General features: G+C 38.2%; 1 protein-coding gene across 2 annotated transcripts in view; it reads left to right on the top strand.

The window, feature by feature from the left end:
• The window catches only part of LOC126354113 (tyrosine decarboxylase-like), a 233,506-nt gene that overhangs the window by 111,571 nt on the left and 100,478 nt on the right, over positions 1 to 21,457 (top strand). The gene's annotated exons all lie outside the window — the stretch shown is intronic.

Here is a 21,457-nt window from a genome sequence, read left to right as displayed (position 1 = left end):
TACCACTTTCTAACTTATCCTTCAAAACATAGTCAAATCTGATATGGATTAAAGTAGAACTGCTTCATTGTGGAAAATTTGTCTCAGCACTTACTTTTTTATAAATCACTTCTCTTGGAAAAATTTACCACAATACATATGTTTCAGTAGATGGTGCCACACCTGTGATATTATCATGTGGCACTACTCCCTGTTATAAGACACCCATATCTTGAAGATATTACATCATCATAATAAAATGACAGCTCACATGGAAAGATATAGTTCACATTTTCCATGTGCTGTACATGATTGGAATAATAGAGGATTATTGTGGAGGTTGTTTGATGAACCATCTGCCAGGCACTTGAATGTCATTTTCAGAATATCCAAATAGATGTAGATGTAGATCAACATCTAAATCTATACTCTGCAAACTAATGTGAGGTGCATAGCAGAGGGTATTCCCCATTGTACCAGTTGTAAGGGTTTTTCCTGTTCCAATCATGTATGGAGTGTAGAAAGAATAATTGCTTGAATGATTCTGTGCATGTAGTAATTATTCTTACCTTTTCTTCTCAATCTTTATGTGAAATTCAAACAATGGAAAACCCAGAATGGAATGTAACAATACGAGAGAAGGAAAGTTGCTACTCACGATATAGTGGAGAGGCTGAGTCGTGATAGGCACAATAAGAAAATTCACACAATTGTAGCTATTGACCATTAAGGCCTTTGTCAGCAGTAGACACAGATACACACACGCACACACACACTGATGCAAGCACAAGTTGCACTTGCATGAGTGTGTGTGTGCATTTCTGTATGTGTGTCTATTGCTGACAAAGGCCTTAATCACCGAAAGCTATGATTGTGTGAATATTTTTATTGTGCCAATTGTGACTCAGCATCTCCACTATATGGTGAGCAGCAACTTTCCTTCTCTCGTATTGTTACAATCTTTATTTGAGTGATACATGGGAGGGGGTGGGGGGGGGGGGGGGGTGTTGGGAGGGGGTTTGTAGTATATTCCTAGAGTAATCATTTAAAACTGGTTCTTGAAACTTTATTAATAGACTTTCTCAGAGTTGTTTATGTCTGTCTTCAAGATACTTCCAGTTCAATTGCTTCAGTATCTCTCTGATGCTCTCCCACAGATTGAACAAACCTGTCACCATTCATGCTACTCTTCTCTGTATACATTCAGTATCCCATGTTAACCCTATCTGGTACATGTCCCACACACTTGAGAAATATTCTAGTACTGGTGGTAAAAAGTGATTTGCAAGCAATCTCGTTTGTTGACTGATTGCATTACCCCAGTATTCTACCAGTAAACTGAAGTATACCAACTGCTTTACCCACAACTGGAAGTATGTGATCATTCTCTTCCATATCCCTACAAAGTGTTACACCCAGGTATTTGTATGAGTTGGCTGATTCCAACAGTAACTCACTTATATTATAGTCATAGGATTTTACATTTTTTTCTTTCTGTAAAGTGCGAAATATTACATTCCTGAACATTTAAAGCAAGTTGCCGGGCTCTACACCACTTTGAAATCTCGTCAAGATCTGACTGAATATTTGTGCAGATTCTTTCAGACATTACTTTATTATATATAACTGTACCATCTTCAAAAAGGGTGATTTTACTATTGATATTGTCTGCAAGATCATTAATGTACACCATGAACAGCAAGGGTCCCAACACACTTCCCTGGAGTACACCTGAAGTTATCTCTACATCTGATGATGACTCTCCATCCAAGATAACATGTTGTGTCTGTCATCCCTTCCAAAAAGTCTTCAATCCAGTCACAAATCTCATTTGATACCTCATATGATTGTACTTTTGACAATAAGTGTATATGTAGTACTGATTCAAATGCTTTTCAGAAATCAAGAAATATGGCATCTGCCTGATTGCCTTGATCCAAAGCTTTCAGTATGCCATACAATAAAAGTGCTTGGGTGTCACATGTTTGATGTTTTCAAAATCCTTGCTGTTTGGCAATGAGGAGGTCACTGTGTTCAAGACACCTCATTATGTTTGAGCTCAGAATATGTTCTTAGATTGTACAACAAATCAATGTCAAGGTCATTGGAAGGTAGTTTTGTGGATCCGTTCTATTTACCTTCTTGTGGAAGGATGTGACTTGCATCTTTTTCTAAGAACTGGGTGCAAATTTTTCTTTGATACATCTATGATATATTTCCACGTACAATACGAGACTGGAATAGAAGGGAGAACCAATAGAGGTACTCAGGGTACCCTCCGCCACACACCGTCAGGTGGCTTGCGGAGTATGAATGTAGATGTAGATGTAGATAGTGAGAAGAGAGGCAAACTCAGCCACAAATTCAGTATAGAATCTGACAGGGATTCCATTAGATCCTGGAACTTTGTTCAATTTTAAGGATTTCAGCAATTTCTCAACACCACTGACACTAATACATATTTCATTCATCTTTTCTGTGGTATGAGGATTAAACTGGTGCAGTTTTCATTAGTTTTCATTTGTAAAGAAACATTTGAAAATGGAGTTCAGCATTTCAGATTTTGCTTTGCTGCCCTCAATTTCAATTCCTGTCTAATTCGCTAGGGATGGGATACTACCTTTAGTGCCACTAGAAGCCTTTACATATGACCAGAATTTCTTTGAGTTCTGTGAAAGATCAGCTGACAATATTTTACTGTTGTAGTCATTTAAGGCATCATGCATAGCTCTCTTTACAGCCAAATGTGTTTCATTCAGTATGTCTCTGTCTACTACTTCGGTAATGGCTGCAGGAAGTAGCAGCATGACTTCCACACCTGCTAAACAAATGTGAGTTCAAACAAAACTGTGCCAAAACATGAAGGGGAACGTCATGTGGTGAACACTTCAGCATTGAAATATGAGATATGTAAGTAATTATACATCTAAACTACCAATGATGTCTAAGTTCTATACATGAGTATAAATTTCAATAATAATTGGCCTCTGTGGCACCATTCAAATCAATTTTAAATGGAACTGCATATCTTCAATTCTCTGTGTCATTACACATCACATCATTGGTTATGCCCTCACTGCAGTGTTCCATTTGTTTCCACAGCATGGACATCCTCCTTGAGTCCCAGTTCCATCTGTGCATCAGCAAGACCACCTCTCTTGCACTGAAGTACAGCCACCAGTGCATTGTACTCCTTGTTAGTGAAGCCATGTCATGACAAATGTCAAACAAATGACGCAAATCAATAGTTAGCTGTAACTGTCACCCCATGTCTTCCCAGTGATCAGGCTACTGAATCCCATCCTGGTTTACCATGTGTCCACTGCACCACCTCACAAATGAAGGATCTTAAAGCACAGGGTAAAATGCACAGACAAACTCCCAATAAATGCAAATTCCTTATGAATCTATCTCAGAACCAAACTACATCCACAGACGTCACAATCTATAAACAATTTCATGTAAACATAAATTATGTGCTATTTTCCCCAGCAAACACACTATTCAACCAATGGTATTTTTTTAACTCTTATATTTTTCCTTATAAAATGACAATTGAATTTTACCCATCTCACAACTGGCACCAACCCGAAGCACCTGCCTCAGGCTCTGGGTGCACCTTCTTTGCCATGTTAAGAAACAACCTATTGCCTTCACAAGATTTCTTCCTGTACTCCAGTATAATTAAATTTACATTATATACACCAGAACTCCTGCAAAATTTCTTACAAGTACACACAGAACAATAAGTTAGGGTATAATACCTTCCCAAAATACTTAACCTATCACACACATATACAATTAATATACTTACCCTATTACTTGCCAACATACAGCCTCAGTTCAGTCACATTCTGGAGACCAAATTTTTTCTTTGTATTAGGCTAGACCAGCTCCTATGCATTTTGGTGTGGACATTCAGCAACCTCGGATGGCCCATGATAGAGTTCAATATTGCTTGATCTTCCTTCAGTCCTGACTAGAGCTCTATCCACAATTTTTTATTTACCATTATATCACCTCTTTCTTTCCATGCCTTTCCTAATTATCCACTGTTAAACCAAGACATCTCACTCTTTGTTATTTAGTAAGTTGCCCACACGAAATTTCACCTTTTTAGCTATGAAATTTGCTGGCCTCTGACCCACCATGACTTCATAGGGAGAGAAATCAGTGGACCAACTCTTCATAGTATTCTTGAGGTCCTCAGGCACATATTCAGCCCAACCACTGTCTCTCTTGCTACCGTATGTTCTGCACAGTCTACCTAGATCTTGCATGTACCTCTCAGCAGGATTACTTGCTGGGCAGTACACGCAGATCCTTATGTGTGTTGCACCCATGAATTTATCCTATATCCCTGATACTAATTGTGTCCCATTATCTGAAAGAATTTTCTCCACTCATTTTATTTTTACTATACTGTCCTCCTCTGACTTATTGATAATATTCTTACTTGTGGCTCTTTTTAGTAGATAGTACTTTTACATATTTTGAGAAGACATCCACAGCTAGCAATATGTATTTTACACCACCTCGACCGATGGGCAGTGGACAACACGAGTTGATGACAAGCAGCTCTCTTGTTTTACTGGGTAAGATGTTTTGCTTTTCACCCTGTATTGCCACAGTGCTATGTTTCACATGTTGACAGCTATCACAGCTAGTGAGCTGTCTTCTAACACTTTTTGGCATATTACTGAAGTAGATATATTCCTGTATAACATATGTACGTTTCTGGGCTCCATAATGTCCATGTCTGTTATAGATATGCTTTATCAATATTTCACCTTGCTCATCAGGGAAACACAACTTCCAGTTTTTCTTATCTAGCTCCTTATGCCTAAATAAAAGCCCCTTATAAATCTTCACATCTTCTCATACCCTTTACATTTTAAAACAAATACTAACAAAGAGATAGAGGGGCTGGCCAGTACTTACCTCAGCTCAGCACAGCCGATAGATACACAAAAAACAACTGAAAATTTATGGTTGTTTTTTGTGTATCTATCGGCTGTACTGAGCTGAGGTAAGTACTGGCCAGCCCCTCTATTCCTTTGTTAGTATTTGTTTCACATCTTTATGGGATGAAGTGTATATGGAACCTGATGCAAACTTGAAATATAACTTATTTCACGATACATTTTTAAGGGTATTTGAAAATTGTTTTCCCAAGAAAAGAGTGAAACATAATTCCAAGAAAACATATAAAAAACCTTGGCTAACTAAAGGAATAAGAATATCTTGCAACTGTAAAAGAGAACTGTATCTAACAGCAAGAGGGAGTACTGACCCCGAAATTGTTCAATATTATAAAAACTATTGTGCGGTACTAAGAAAAGTTATTAAAAAGTCCAGAAGCATGTGTATCATGCCTGAGATCAGTAACTCTGATAATAAAATTAAAGCAATTTGGAATATTATTGAAAGGGAAACAGGGCAACCAAGAGCACAGGAAGACTTCAGTGCCATAAAACTGAATGACAAGTGTACTAACAAACAATCTGAAATTGGAAATATTTTCAATAATCATTTTTTAAATGTTGTGGAGAAAGTAGGATCTAGATCTTCACTAGAAGAGGCAAGGCTTCTAATAGAAGAGGCCATACCTGTGCAGTTTGAAACAACTGTATTTCCACGAACCTCTCCCTCTGAAATCAGTAAAATAATAAACTCACTGAAAAGTAAAAGCTCTTACAGAATTGATGGCATTTCCAGCAAGATACTTAAAGCTTGTTCCCCACAGATAAGTAGGATTCTCAGCCACGTATGTAATACCTCTTTGGAGCAGGGTGTTTTCCCCGATAAACTGAAATATGCCATTGTAAAACCATTGCATAAAAAGTGGGATACGTCGGATGTCAACAACTATCACCCAATCTCTCTTCTGACAGCTCTATCAAAAATTTTTGAGAAAGTAATGTATTCAAGAGTAGTCTCCCATATATGTAAAAATAAAGTACTAACAAAATGTCAGTTTGGTTTTCAGAAAGGCTTTTGTACAGAGAATGCTATATACGCTTTCACTGATCAAATATTAAATGCTCTGAATAACGGGACATCACCCATTGGTATTTTTTGTGATCTCTCAAAGGCCTTTGACTGTGTAAATCATGGAATTCTTTTAGATAAGCTAAATCATTATGGTTTGAGGGGGGCAGTGCACAAATGGTTTAATTCATACTTAACTGGAAGAATGCAGAAAGTTGAAATAAGTGGTTCATGTAATGTTAATACAACAGCTGATTCCTCAAACTGGGGGGGGGCTTTCAAGTACGGGGTCCCACAGGGTTTGGTCTTAGGTCCTTTACTGTTTTTGATGTACATTAATGACTTACCATTCCATATTAATGAAGATGCGAAGTTAGTTCTTTTTGCTGATGATACAAGTATAGTAATAACATCCAAAAACCAAGAACTAAGTGATGTAATTGTAAATGATGTTTTTCACAAAATTATAAAGTGGTTCTCAGCAAACAGACTCTCTTTAAATTTTGATAAAACACAGTATATACAGTTCCGTACAGTAAATGGCACAACTCCAGTAATAAATATAAACTTTGAACAGAAGTCTGTAGCTAAGGTAGAATTTTCAAAATTTTTAGGTGTGTACATTGATGAGAGGTTAAACTGGAAGCAACACATTGATGGTCTGCTGAAACGTCTGAGTTCGGCTACGTATGCTATTAGGGTTATTGCAAATTTTGGTGATAAGAATCTCAGTAAATTAGCTTACTATGCCTACTATCATTCACTGCTTTCGTATGGTATCATATTCTGGGGTAATTCATTGTTGAGTAGAAAAGTATTCATTTCTCAAAAACGTATAATCAGAATAATTGCTGGAGCCCATCCACGGTCATCCTGCAGACATCTATTTAAGGATCTAGGGATCCTCACAGTAACCTCACAGTATATATATTCACTTATGAAATTTGTTGTTAATAATCCAGCCCAGTTCAAAAGTAATAGCAGTGTGCATAGCTATAACACCAGGAGAAAGGATGATCTTCACTATGCAGGGTTAAATCTGACTTTGGCACAGAAGGGGGTAAATTATGCTGCCACAAAAGTCTTTGGTCACGTACCAAACAGCATCAAAAGCCTGACAGATAGTCAACCAACATTTAAAAATAAATTAAAAGAATTTCTAGATGACAACTCCTTCTACTCATTGGCTGAATTTTTAGATATAAATTAAGGGAGGAAAAAAAAACTAACTTAAGCATTAGTGTCATGCAATAGTTTGTGTAATGTAATATCTTGTACAGACATCTTTCATTAACCTGACATGTTCCACATCATTACGAAGTGTCGTATTCATGATCTTTGGAACAAGTATTAATCTAATCTAATCTAATCTAATCTAAATGATTATATTTTCCGCTTTCTGTAGTGAGTGGCACCTGCCATATCCCAGAGGCCAGATCCACACTTTACATTAGCGTTACATTATTGAATTTTTGCAACAGTTCATCAATATTTTCTGCTTGATCATTTGCTCTTTATTTCAACATTTGCCAAAATCTATACCTGACTGCATCTTTGATCCTCATTTCAATAAGAAAAGGCTTTTCCTTAATGACAGTATGAGGTGTCACCTTTGATGTATTCTCAAAATTCACTACTTCTCCTGGCTTACCTGAAAACACTCTTTTACATTTATGCAAAAGTTCACCCAGTTGAAGCCTTCTCCTTTACTTTACTACCCACTTGTTCATGCATCATGACTCCTCATACGCTTCATTTTCCTTCTGCAAATGTGCCATCACATTACCTCCCTTTAATCTTCTTTAAACTTTATTCTCTTTCTGTACCCTCCAGCATCAAAATCCAAAATTATATCATTAACCCCAATAATACAACCACATTTATGCAGTAAATCCATGCCCAAAATAACGCTGACTGACAACTCTGAAATGGTAAAACAGGACACATCAAAACAATAATAATTTATATGAACTCTAAAATGATTTTCTTTCTGATGGGCTTACAGCGTGCTCCAGTTGCAGTAGTTATCTTTACCCCACTTACAATTGGCTCTACTAAATTCCTATTTCTTATTCATTGCCAAAAGGATTGAGACAAAGCTGATACATTTCTTCTCTCTCCTGTCTGTTTTGCCAGTCCCTGTCATTGTCACTCTCCCCATTTCTATTTCTATTCCACTTACTTGACACCTGTTCCCACTGTCATTAAAATTATTTGGATAATTGTTTTCTTTATTATGATTTTTAAAAAAATCAAAACTCTCCCACTGAATCTGTAGGGTTGTGTTAATTGCAAGTTCTGTGGCAACCATCTTTTTAATGTTGAAATTTCTGATATGTCCCCTAACGATCTGTCTAAATGTATTAGTTTGCTGAGTGTTCTCAGAAAGAATTCTTTCATAGTTTATCTATGACTTCTATAATTTGCCCCATTTAAGAGATAATTATGCAACCTTAATTGCTTGGCCTGTCCCTAATATTTATGTAAGAACATTGCTTCAAATTTTTCATATTCTACAAATTCCACAGCATGCTGGTTAGCCCAAGTCTGAGATGGTCCCTAGAGCTGTCTCTTTACAAACTTAACTTTTGCCTCCTTACTCATCCCTGTTACATAGCTATCTTTGCATGTAGCCAAGAAATCTACTGTGTGCTACCTATTTCCACCACTGAATGGCTTTATTTTACTACCAGTTCCCATGGAACACCCTATCATTATACTTGCATGCCTGATTGCTACATTACTTATGGTTTCCTTCAGATTGTCTATTTTCCATTGAATAATTTCTTCCTCCTCTTGTGCAGCTTGCCTTGTTCACTGCAAGGTCTCCATAGCTGTTCTTCAAGTGCTGAATTTAATAATGAAATATTCAATTTCACCATTTGCCTGGAGTTCAGATTTCCTGCTCACCTTTTCCTTTGCTTCATTTTTCTCCCAAGTTCAGATTCTGCAGTCTCCACTTTGATTCCCTGATCTTTTTTTGCTATGACTATTTGTTTGCCAACCCCTTCCACAGTTTCTATTTTATTTTCAAGTTTTCCAAATCTGATCTCCAACATCTCAAACTTTTGATTTACTATGTTTATTTACTCTCCAAGTTCAGTTTTTAAACCCCCAGTTTCAGATTTTATACTTCCATCTAGTTCATCTTTTACATTTTCCAATTTTGAATCTAAACTTTCAACTAATTTCTCGCTTAATTCATTCAATAATTGAGTGAGTTCACTTCCTAGTACCCGACCACACTCCTTTGGGATACCAGGGCTACTACAGTCACTCCTAACATCCTCTGATCTGTATTCACATGTCCGTTTCTGTATCTCATCTGCATGGCTGATGACTAGCAATGTAAGATATATTATGCAACTGGTACTTGTACTTAAGTTGGGGCTGATGCGACATCAACTGTTACTGTGACACAGTAGTGGGCAATGATAGAAATGCTGTGATGATGGCAGCACAGAAACAATGTGTGATGACCAGCTGTGACAGCATAGCTAGACTGTGGCATGAGCATGGAGAAGGCCAGGCAATGATGAAGAGAAGGAGAGAAAGCTGCGTGAAGGCATGGAAATAGTCATGGCATCTGTGTGTGACACAGAAAGTGAGAACAGGAAAGCTCATCAGCACCTGTATAGTTCACAGAATCTCACAACTGACACATGAACATGACAGCTCTGTGAAATTCATGCAGACCAGCAGGGTCCTGAATTTATGAAAGTCAGTTTCATAAATGTGGTGCCACGAACTAGGCCTTCACTGTAGACTCTCTCAGGCTACAGCCTACTGGTATATCAATGTTCACATATGTAGAATGATTGCACTGCCAGACTGTTATTGCTGTGCACTGCCTATAGCTCTGAGCCCCCACACTTGACTTTTCTCAGGCCAATACATTTACTGGTTTTTTCAAATTTGAAATGCTTTTCGAAAGAAAACAGTCCACTCCAGGACAAGCCTACTCAACTGCAGTGTACCGGAGAATAGCATACACCAATGAACACCTGTTGAGCCTATGAACTTTGATAACAGAAACCAACACTACTTTTCCATTGGAGAGGCAAGTGAGAAACCTAAAATTAGTAGATGACTCATCTACTGAGGGAAGCAGTTGTCAAGCATTGCATTTACATCCTAATGAGCACATTATAATTCCATCAAGTGACCAGCAAATCTCAATCAGTGAATTAAGAAAACACACATTAACACATTTAATGATAATAATCCACATTTGAAGACTCATCAACACAACATTATTTCAAATACAAACTGAACTGCTCACATGTCTGCCAATGCATGAAAGCAGTTTGCTGACAAATTACATACATGTGAATCCAAAAAAGATGTTATTCAGCTTCTGTTTTGATATTGCATTATTCAAATGTTATCTTGATACCTGTTTCTAACTTGTCATTCAAAATGTAGTTAAATCTGATATGGATTAAAGTAGAACTGTTTCACTGTGGGTAACTTGTCTTGGCATTTATTTTTTTCTAAATCACTTTTCTCTCTCGTCAGAAAATTCTTGGCAAAATTTCCCACAGTACACATGTTCCAGCAGATGGTGCCACAGTTGTGGTATTTATTATTATGTTATGCTGCCCCCTGCTATCTTACAATCTGAATTAGGAGTGGAAGTGCCTCATCCAGCTGTAGGTAACAGTAGGGTGCATCAGACTTCTAGCAAAGAAATTAAGTGTAGGTCAATACCAAAAGAGATTAGTAAGAAAAGAGTCAAATTAGGAACAGAATACCAGGTGAAGCCAAGTGCTAGCTGTAGCCAGGTGACAGAGGCTGTAAGGAATTTGTGCAAAGATTGTGACAAGGAGGATCACATTGTTGTAACAGATGCACTAAGAAACAGCCTGGCTAAGGACAGAAATTAGAGCATTAGGGATCACCTGGGAAAAAAATAGGAGCAGTGACTACATAAAAATGTAAGTTTTGTGGAGGTACTACAGCGTCATGACCTGCCGTAGATTGACACTGCTGTGAGTCGTATGAACACTGATTTGAATAGGCTGCTGCTGACTGAAAGATACCTCGTATGAGTGCAGTGCCTGTGCTACAATTGGGACATGCCTTCCATCTGAAAACAACATGGAAAAATAGATTGGCTGAGCTTCTTACAGAAAATGTAAGATCCTGTTGTTATTATGCCAGAGAGGTACCTTTTTAGATTAGAATCAGGATTCAGGCACAAAATGCTTAAGAATGTATGGAAAAGTAAAGTTTTCTTACATCACCAAAACTTTATAGAGCACTGAATAATAAAACGGAAGAGTTTATTGTCTGTTTAGAAAATTTAGAGAGTTATGAAAAGATGTACATCCTGTGTCTACCAGAGCACAACATAACTACAGGGTGAGATGATTACACTCTAGCAGCTTACTCATGCAGAACTGATATGGGAAAAGGAGAAATTGTTACATATATCAAGACAGGACACAAATTCAAAAACATTGAGACAAGTATATTTTATAGTGATTGACAATTGTGAATTAATAATGAAAAATAATTCATTTTAAATTGTAATTGTACATAGCCCCCAAGTTTCCAACAAGGATGGAAAAAAAACAGTAAGAATGTAAAATGTAGTACAGCAGCTCAAGCGGCACACACTCAACAAGTTGCTGGAAGCCCCCTGCAGAAATACTGAGCCATGCCGCCTCTATGTTGCCTATAATTGCAAAAGTGTTGCTGGTGCAGAATTTCGTGCACATACTGGCTTCATGTTTATGAACTGTAAATGTTTGGTAGAGTTCATGTCAGACAATCTCAGTTGCCAAATCATTTGCCCAAAATGTTCTTCAAATGAATCATGAATGATTGTGGCCCAATGACATGGTGCCTTGTCATGCACAAAAATTCCGTTATTGTTTGGGAACATGAAATCCGTGAATGCTGCAAAAGGCTCCAACTAGATGAACGTAATCATTACATGTAAACACAGCCTGGAGCAACCACCAGCTTGCACAGTGCCTTGTTGACAACTTGGATCCATGGCTTCGTGGGGGTTGCACCACACTTGAACCCTGCCATCAGCTCTTACTACTGAAATCATAACTTATCTGACCAGGTCATGGTTTTACAGTCACCTAGGGTCCACTTGATGTGGTCAGTAGCCAAGGAGATGCGCTGCAGGTGATATGCTATTAGCAAAGGCACTCACATTGGTCATCTGCTGCCATAGCCCACTAATACCAAAATTGCCATGCTGTCCTAATGGATATGTTTGATATCCAACCTACATTGATTCCTGTGGTTATTTAATACAGTGTTGCTTGTGTGTTATCACTGACAACTTCACATAAATGCCACTGCTGTCGGTCATTAAGTGAAGGCAGTTGGCCACTGTGTTGTCGGTTGTAAGAGGTAATACCTGAAATTTGGTATTCACAGAACACTCTTGACACTGTGGATAAGTTGATATTGAATTTTCTAACATTTTCTGAACTGGAACGGCCAATGCATCTAGCTTCATCTACCATTCCATGTTCAAAGTCTGTTAATTACCATCATGCAGCTACAATCATGTCAGAAAAGTTTTCATATCAATCAGCTGAGTACAAATGACATCTCTGCCATTCCACTGCCCTTTTATACATTGTGTATATGTTATTACCACCATCTGGATATGCACATATCACTATCCCATGACTTTTATCACCTCAGTGAATTTAAACCCTCTATCTAAGAACAACAGTCACCATTAGGTCTTCTTACCATTAGGTCTTCTTACAGATGGCAGTAGTATTGTTTAATGACAGTAATTTGTTTCATCCCAATTGAACTACCAAATCAGTGTCATTTTTCTCGTGGACAAATTGATAATACAAATACTTTATAGACATAGTATATTATATTTTGAACCAAGTACAATATTTACAAATTCTACCTCCTCCTCCTCCTCATTCCCACCTCTTCATCATCCTTACTAATTTACCCTAACATACAGTTCTGCAAACCATATAGTTACACATATTCAAATTATTCATTTGAATAATTTCTTCATGGAAATAGGAAAGCACAAAATTTCAGGTACAGAGATATGTAAACAGGCAGAATACAGCACTGTGGTCAGCAACACCTATATAAGACAAGTGTTTGGCACTGTTTTTAGATTGGTTACTGCTGCTACTATGGCAGATTATCAAGATTTAAGTGGGTTTGAATGTGGTGTTCTAGTCAGCACATGAGGAATGGGACACAGTATCTCTGAGGTAGTGATGAAGTGGGGATTTTCCTGTACCACCATTTGATGTGTGTATGTGAATATCAGGAATTCGGCAAAACATCAAATCTCTGACGTCATTGCAGCCGGAAAAAGATCCTGCAAGAATGGGACCAACAACAACTGAAGAGACTCATTCAGCATGACAGAAGTGCAACCCTTCTGCAAATTGCTGTGGATTTCAATGCTGGGCCATCAACGAGTGTCAGCATGTGAACTATTCAACAAAACGTCATTGATATGCACTTTTGGAGACAAAGGCCCACTCTTGTATCCTTTACAACTGCACAACACAAAGTTTTATGCCTCGACTGGGCATTGGACTGTTGATGACCAGAAACATGTTGCTTGGTCAGACGAGTCTCATTCCAAATTGTACCGTGTGGATGGACGTGTACTGATATGGAGACAACTGCATGTTGGCACAGATCTGTTCAAGCTGGTGGAGGCTCTATAATGGTGTGGGGAATGTGCAGTTGGAGTGATATGAGACCCCTGGTATGTTTAGATATGACTCTGACAGGTGTTACATATGTAAGCATCCGTTCATGTCCATTGTGCATTCCATAGGACTTGAGCAATTCCAGCAGGACAATGCAGCAGTCCACATGTCCAGAATCACTACAGAGAAATTTCAGGTACACTCTTCTGACTTCAAACACTTCCTCTGGCCATCACACTTCCCAGACATCAACGTTATTGAGCATATCTGGAATGCCTTACAACACGCTGTTCAAAAGAGTTCTCCACCCCCTCATACTCTTACAGATTTATGGACAGCCCTGCAGGATTCATGGTGTCAATTCCATCCAGCAGTACTTCAGACATTAGTCAAGTCCATGCCACATCATGTTGCAGCACTTCTGCATGATAATGGGGGCCCTATACTATATTAGGCAGATGTACCAGTTTCTTTGGCTCTTCATTGTAGTATCTGCATTCATCATAAATTAACTCTGTTTTTGAGTTTGCTAACTAGCAATTTTTACTGCTTTGTGTTGCATTAATAGAAATCTCATTTTGTGTATCTGCTTCAATTCTTGCAGGAAATTAGCAAATTCTTAGCTCAACAGATTAAAAGATAATCATCAGGTTTAACTTAAAGTTATTTGTTCACTGCTTTGTAATACATTGCACCAGCAAAAATGCAGCCCCACTGTGATATCTGTTCTCAAACATGGGATGAGATGGTTGGGATTTGTAAGAATCTGGAAATTGTTCTGACTACTGTCAAATGATTGGCAGGTGCTGCGAATTGGTATATTGGAACAGTACCTGAGAGTTGTGTACCTGTGATTCCTGTACCAGAGGTAACTCAAGTACTATCCTGTCCTGTGGATCCAGTCTCCTCTGCAGAAAGTACAGGGTCTGTCATTACTCGTCCACTTGACTGCGAGTGGCATGTCAATGGTAGAGCTATGTGTCCTGTACAGGTTGGATGGGGACCAGGGAGGGCTCAGAGTATTGTACCGATCCCCATAACCAACAAGTGTGAAACTGAGCCAGTGGGGCTCACATTAACTATTTTGGGAAATTTGTCTTGTCTGGTGTCAGGAGGAAGCAAATGCAAAAGAGTATGGGTCTATTAATCATTGGCAATTCAAACATGTTGTGAATGATGGTACTCCTTAGGGAAATGACAGCAAAGGACAGGAAAGGAAATCAGGTGTGCTCAATGTGTATGCCTGGGGGCCTCATTCAACATGTTGAAGAGGCTATTCCAGCAGCCATTGAGGGAACAGAGTGCAACTGACTGAATATCGTGGTGCATGTTGGAACAAATGATGCCTGTCGTCTGGGTTGTGAGGTTATTCTTGGGTCATTCCTGCGACTGGCAGAGAAGGTTGAGAGGACCAGTGTTGTGCATGGAGGTTCAGTGAAGCTCACAATTTATAACAGTGTCTCCAGAACTGATTGTGGCCCTTTGGTACTGAGTCGAGTGGTACGACTGATCTAGAGACTTCGAAGGTTCTGTGACAAGCTAGGATGCAACTTCCTGGAATTGTGCCATAGGGATGGGAATTGTAGGGTCCCCTTAAATAGGTCAGGTGTGCACTACCATCAGTGGCTGCTACTTAGGTAGTTAAATATGTTGAGGTGCACGCAAGGGTTTTATAGATTGGATGACTCTCCATCCAATCCAGATAATGATACCTATAGGAAACCCACAAGATTCAGTGTATGCTTGAAAGAAATGCCTTCTACATGTGAGAGTATTATAATCCTAATGGTAAAATGATGAAGCATTAGCAACAAAGTGCGCTCACAAAAAGCAATGAAGCTCACATAATACTAAGTACAGAAAGTAGGCTGAAACATGAAATTGATAGCAATAAGTTTTTTTGGGAAATTTAAGTGCATACCAAAAGGATAGGCAAATGGAAAATGGAGGTGGAGTATTTGTTGCAGTAGACAAGAAACTCAGATCCACCGAGATAGAAATTGAAGATGTATGTGAGACTGTTTGGCAAGACTCAGCATTAGGAATGGGCATAAAATGATAATTAGATCCTTCTATTGCCCACCAGGCTCATCTCCTGATAGAAACAATTAAGAGAAAACATCAGTTCACTTGTATGTAAGTTCTGCAATCATACCATAATCATCAATACAGACTTTAACCAGCCAACAATTAACTGGGAAAATTACAGTTTTGTTAGTGGTGGGTGTGATAAGACAATCTGTGAAGCTTAACTAAATGCTTTCTCTGAAAACTAACTAGAACAGATAGTTAGGAAACCCATTCATGATGGAAATATATTGGATCTAATGGCAAAAAATAGACTTGACATCTTTGAGGATGTCCACATTGAAACTGGTATCAGTGACCATGACATGGTCATTGCAACAATGATTACCAAAGTACAAAAGACAACTAAAACAGAAAGATACACATATGTTCAGTAAACTAGATAAAACATCAGTAGTATCATGTCTCTATGAAGAGCTTGAAACTTTCAGCACAGGTCAGGATCACCTAGAAGAACTCTGGCTCAAGTTTATAAGAATAGTTGGCCGTGCACTGGTTAGATATGTATCCAATAGAACAGTCCATAATAGGAGGATACCTCTGTGCAGTACAGTCACTGTAAAGAAGCTTCTAAATTAATAGAGACTACTGCATAATAGGTGTGAAACAAAATGTAGGACTATAGATAGAGAAATGCTGAATGAAACATGTTTGGTTGTAAAGAGAGCAATGTGTGATGCCTTCAATGACTACCATAGCAGAGTACTGTCAAGTGACATTATACCAAGTCCAAAGAAATTCTAGTTATATGAAGGCTGTTAGTGATCAGTCCATAGTAAATGAGGTAGGAACTGAAATTGACAGTGGCAAAGCAAAAGCTGAAATGCTTAATTAAATTTTCAAAGGAAAACCTAAGAGAACTGCACCAAATTAATGCTCATACTACTGAAAAGATGAAAGAAATAAGTATTAGTGTCAATGGTGTTGAGAAACAGGTGAAATTGTTAACACTGAAAAAATCCCTTAGGGCCCAATGGAATCACTGTCAGATTCTATACTGAATTTGTGACTAGCCTCTCTTCCAACTATAATTGCCTGTAGGTCTGTTGAACAAAAACCCACGCACAGTTCTTGGAAAAAGACACAGGTCCCACCTGTCTACAAGAAGGGTAGTAGAAGTGATCCACAAAACTACCATCCAATATCCTTGACATCAATTTCTTGTAGAATTTTAGAACATATCCTGGCTCAAACATAATGAGGTATCTTGAACAGAATGACCTCCTCATTGCCAGCCAGCATGGATTTTGAAAACTGTGATGTGAAACCCAGTTTACACTGTTCTCACATGACATACTAAAAGCTTTGGATCAAGACATCCAGTTAGATACAGTGCTTCTTGATTTTCAAAAAGGCATTTGACTCAATACCGCACCTACACTTATTGTCAAAAGTATGATCAATAGGGTATCAAGTGAAATTTGTGTCTGGACAGAGAACTCTTTGGTGGAGAAGACACAGCATGTTATCTTGGATGGAGAGTGAGCATCAAATGTAGAAGTAACTCCAGATGTGGCCTGGGGAATTGTGTTGCGGCCATTGCTGTTCAAGTTGTATATTAATGACCTAGCAGACAATGCTAGTAAGACCATTTGTTTCGCAGATGATGCAGTTATCTATAACAAATTACTATCTGAGAGAAACTGCATAATTATTCAGTCAGGTCATGATAATATTTCAACATGGAGTGGAGACTGGCAGCTCACTCTAAATGTTCCTAAATGTAATTTTTTTTGCTTTACAAAATGGAAAAAAAAAATACTATCCTATGACTATAATATTAATGAGTCACTATTGGAATTGGCCAGCTCATATAAATAACTGGTTCTACCACATTGAAGAGATATGGAATGGAATGATCATATAGGGTCAGTCATGGATAAAGCAGATGGTTGACTTCAGTTTATTGGCAGAATACTGGGGAAGTCCAACCAGTCTACAAAAGAGATTGCTTACAAATCACCCATCCCAGAATATTGCTCAAGTGTGTGGGATTCATACCAGATAGGACTAAAAGGGGATATTGATTGTCTACAGAGCAGGGCAGCACAACTAGTCACAGGTTTGTTTGATCCATGGGAGTGTGTCACAGAGATGCTAAAGGAACTGAACTGGCAGACCCCTGAAAACAGACATAAACTATCCTGAGAAAGTCTATTAACAATGTTTCAACAACCAGCTTGAAATGTTTACTCTAGGGATATAACAACCCTCTACTTATCACTCACATAGGGATCATGAGGATAAGATATAATAATTACTGCACACACAGAAGCATTCAGTCATTCTTCCCATGTTCCATATGTGAATAGAACAGGAAGAAATTCTAATAACTGGTACAATGGGACATACCTTCTGCCATGCACCTCATAGTGGTTTGCAACTATAGATGTAGATGTAGAGTCATTTAATCAAAAGGTTTATCAAAATGTGCTAATTTCTTTAATTTTTTCTGCAAAGCTTTTCATTGTTCCATTTCTCCCTCTAGAAACAGGCCCATTCAAAAATTCATCCTTAATTTTAGCTTGTTCAAACTCTGACCAAAACTAGTTCAAAAGAATTTTCTAAAAATCACTAAATATGTTCCACTAATCAAAATTTTTACTGTCCCATGGCAATACCTCCACTTCAAGAAATTTTTCGACACATTTAATCTTTAAGTTATGTAACTCATCAGGCACAAAAGTATCTTTATTGTATTGCAAGAACTCAACAGGATATAAATTTTCACAAGAAAAGCTTTTCATTGATAAACTGGAAAACATGGTACCACTAATAACTCATTAGTTTTTTCAAACAAAATATTTCTGGATTTCATTAACTTTTTTATCCCAACCAATGACATTGCTTGTGACTATTTGTTGTGATACATATTTTTGCCTCTATTTCAGAACTTAAACTATTGACCTTCTCCTTTACTGCTTTTTGTACAGATTTTAAGTCTCCAATGTCCTTTCCCTGCTTTGAAATTTCTTTCACAAACTTATTTTCTAAAAACTATGACTCTGTGTGCATCTACATATATTCTAGAATTCACAGCCTCAATCCTTTCCAGTCCAATTTTTCTACTTGCTGCATTCTCCCCAACTCTTATTTATTTTACACAGTTATGGATGTACAGGAATACAGGAGATTAAAAAAAATGAGGGTCATTCTGAAGTAATGCCTCCTATTTATTTGTGGTGACTCTGGATGTCCACGCCAGATATCATGTGTGTAGTGCTAATGCTTGAACCTTCCTCTTCCATTTTCAGGTGGTTCTGTTGCTCTGAAGTAGTTGGTGCCAGCAGAAGAGTCTTCCAAAGTGGAGTCTGATATGAACTTCTGTATAAAACTACACTATGTGATTGAATTCCTCACGGCTGAAGAAATTGCACTGACTGAAATCCATTGACAATTTCTAAAGGTCTATGGAGATGATGCAATATATATGAGCAATGTGAGGCAATGGGTATGGCATTTTCAAGGTGGTGAAGAAAGATGCGCATGACAAGCCATGACCCGGTTGACATTGCACCCATGCTGATTGACAGATAATGACCAGAGAGCTGTGCACAAAGCTGAATGTTGGCTATAATGCCTTGGCAAAAATGTTAGAATATCTTGGTTATCACAAAGTCTCTGCAAGATGGGTCCTGCAGGTGCTTACAGAAGAACAAGAACCTCATTTAATGGAAACCTGTTGCGACCTTCTGGACTAACATGAAGCTGGAGATGACAATTTTCTTAATAGCATCATCACCAGAGATGAGATGTGGAGTCGGTAGAATTCAAAAGACAGTCCATGGAATGGCAACATGTGAATTCTCCATCAAAGAAAAAATTCAAGACACAACCATTTGCAGGCAAAGTAATGTGCATCCTCTTTGGGGATAGCTAAGGTGTGATTGTTTTAGATGTCCTGGATTCTGGAAAACTGTCAATTCGGCATACTACAAGATGACACTGACTAAGCTGAACACCCAAATTTCCAGGGTAAGGCTAGAGAAGAAGACCAATTTTCATCTACAACATGATCATGTCAGGCCCCACACCAGTTTTGTGACTACACAATTCATTGTGAAGTTTGGCTCTGTCTTATCACATCCACATTACAGTCCTGATTTAGCACCTTCAGACTTCCATCTATTTGGGCTTATGAAATATGGACTTCTTGGTGAACATCTTCAAGATGTAGATGCTGTTGTTAAAGCTGTAAGGAAGTGGTTAGCTTCAGCTGGTTCTGATTTTTACAAGTGTGGCATGCAGGCTCTGGTTCATCATAGACAAAAGTGCATAATGAATGGTGGTGACTATGTGGAAAATCTGTAGCTGAAATACTGCTCTATTTAGCTGAATCTGTAGCTGAAATACTGTTCTATTTAGTTATGATGTTGTGATTTAGTTATCTTCTGTAGCTTTCATGAATAAAAATAGGAGGCATTACTTCAGGATGACCATTGTACATTACGAGGTCACTAGACAACTTTATTTTCTTTTACACTAGCTTATGAAGTTTTGTATAGTGTTTTTGTTCATTGTTGTTTACAAATTTTTTCTGTATGATACTTCTTCAAACATTCTCCTGCGTGAAGTTCAGGCTTCCACTTACACGTGTTTCACAGAAAAAAGCTATTTTTCTTCTTCCTCCTTTCTCCTTTTGTTCATTGCAAACCATCAATCCTCTGTTGATTGTTTTACATTTTATGTTATAAAATGCATCTTTCAATTTAGTCTGTCCTTGGTGTTAGATTATGATGGTCTTCTTCTTATCTTTGAATTTATTTTTCCCACATAACCATCTAATTGTCCAACTAGATTTCTTCTGTAGAAAAGATGAGTCTACAGTTGCTTTCCATATTCATTTTTGCCCATTGAGTAAAGAATATAACTGTTCACAACAACAACTTCAATCAGCCAGTTGTTGTTGTTGTTGTTGTGGTCTTCAGTCCCGAGACTGGTTTGATGCAGCTCTCCATGCTACTCTATCCTGTACAAGCTTCTTCATCTCCCAGTACCTACATCCTTCTGAATCTGCGTAGTGTATTCATCTCTTGGTCTCCCTCTATGATTTTTACCCTCCACGCTTCCCTCCAATACTAAATTGGTGACCCCTTGATGCCTCAGAACATGTCCTACCAACCGATCCCTTCTTCTGGTCAAGTTGTGCCACAAACTTCTCTTCTCCCCAATCCTATTCAATACTTCCTCATTAGTTATGTGATCTACCCATCTAATCTTCAACATTCTTCTGTAGCACCACATTTTGAAAGATTCTATTCTCTTCTTGTCTAAACTATTTATCATTCATGTTTCACTTCCATACATGGCTACACTCCATACAAATACTTTCAGAAAAGGCTTCCTGACACTTAAATCTATACCCAATGTTAACAAATTTCTCTTCTTCAGAAACGCTTTCCTTGCCATTGCCAGGCTACATTTTATATGCTCTCTACTTCGACCATCATCAGTTATTTTGCTCTCCAAATAGCAAAACTCCTTTCCAGAATGAGATTTTCACTCTGCAGCGGAGTGTGCGCTGATATGAAACTTCCTGGCAGATTAAAACTGTGTGCCCGACCGAGACTCGAACTAGGGACCTTTGCCTTTCACGGGCAAGTGTTCTAACAACTGAGCTACCGAAGCACGAATCACGCCCGGTACTCACAGCTTTACTTCTGCCAGTACCTTGTCTCCTACCTTCCAAACTTTACAGAAGCTCTCCTGCGAACCTTACAGAA

This window comes from Schistocerca gregaria, chromosome 3, assembly GCF_023897955.1.
Source record: "Schistocerca gregaria isolate iqSchGreg1 chromosome 3, iqSchGreg1.2, whole genome shotgun sequence".
Classification (NCBI taxonomy): Eukaryota; Metazoa; Arthropoda; class Insecta; order Orthoptera; family Acrididae; genus Schistocerca; species Schistocerca gregaria.
This window is presented reverse-complemented; position numbering and strand designations above follow the sequence as displayed.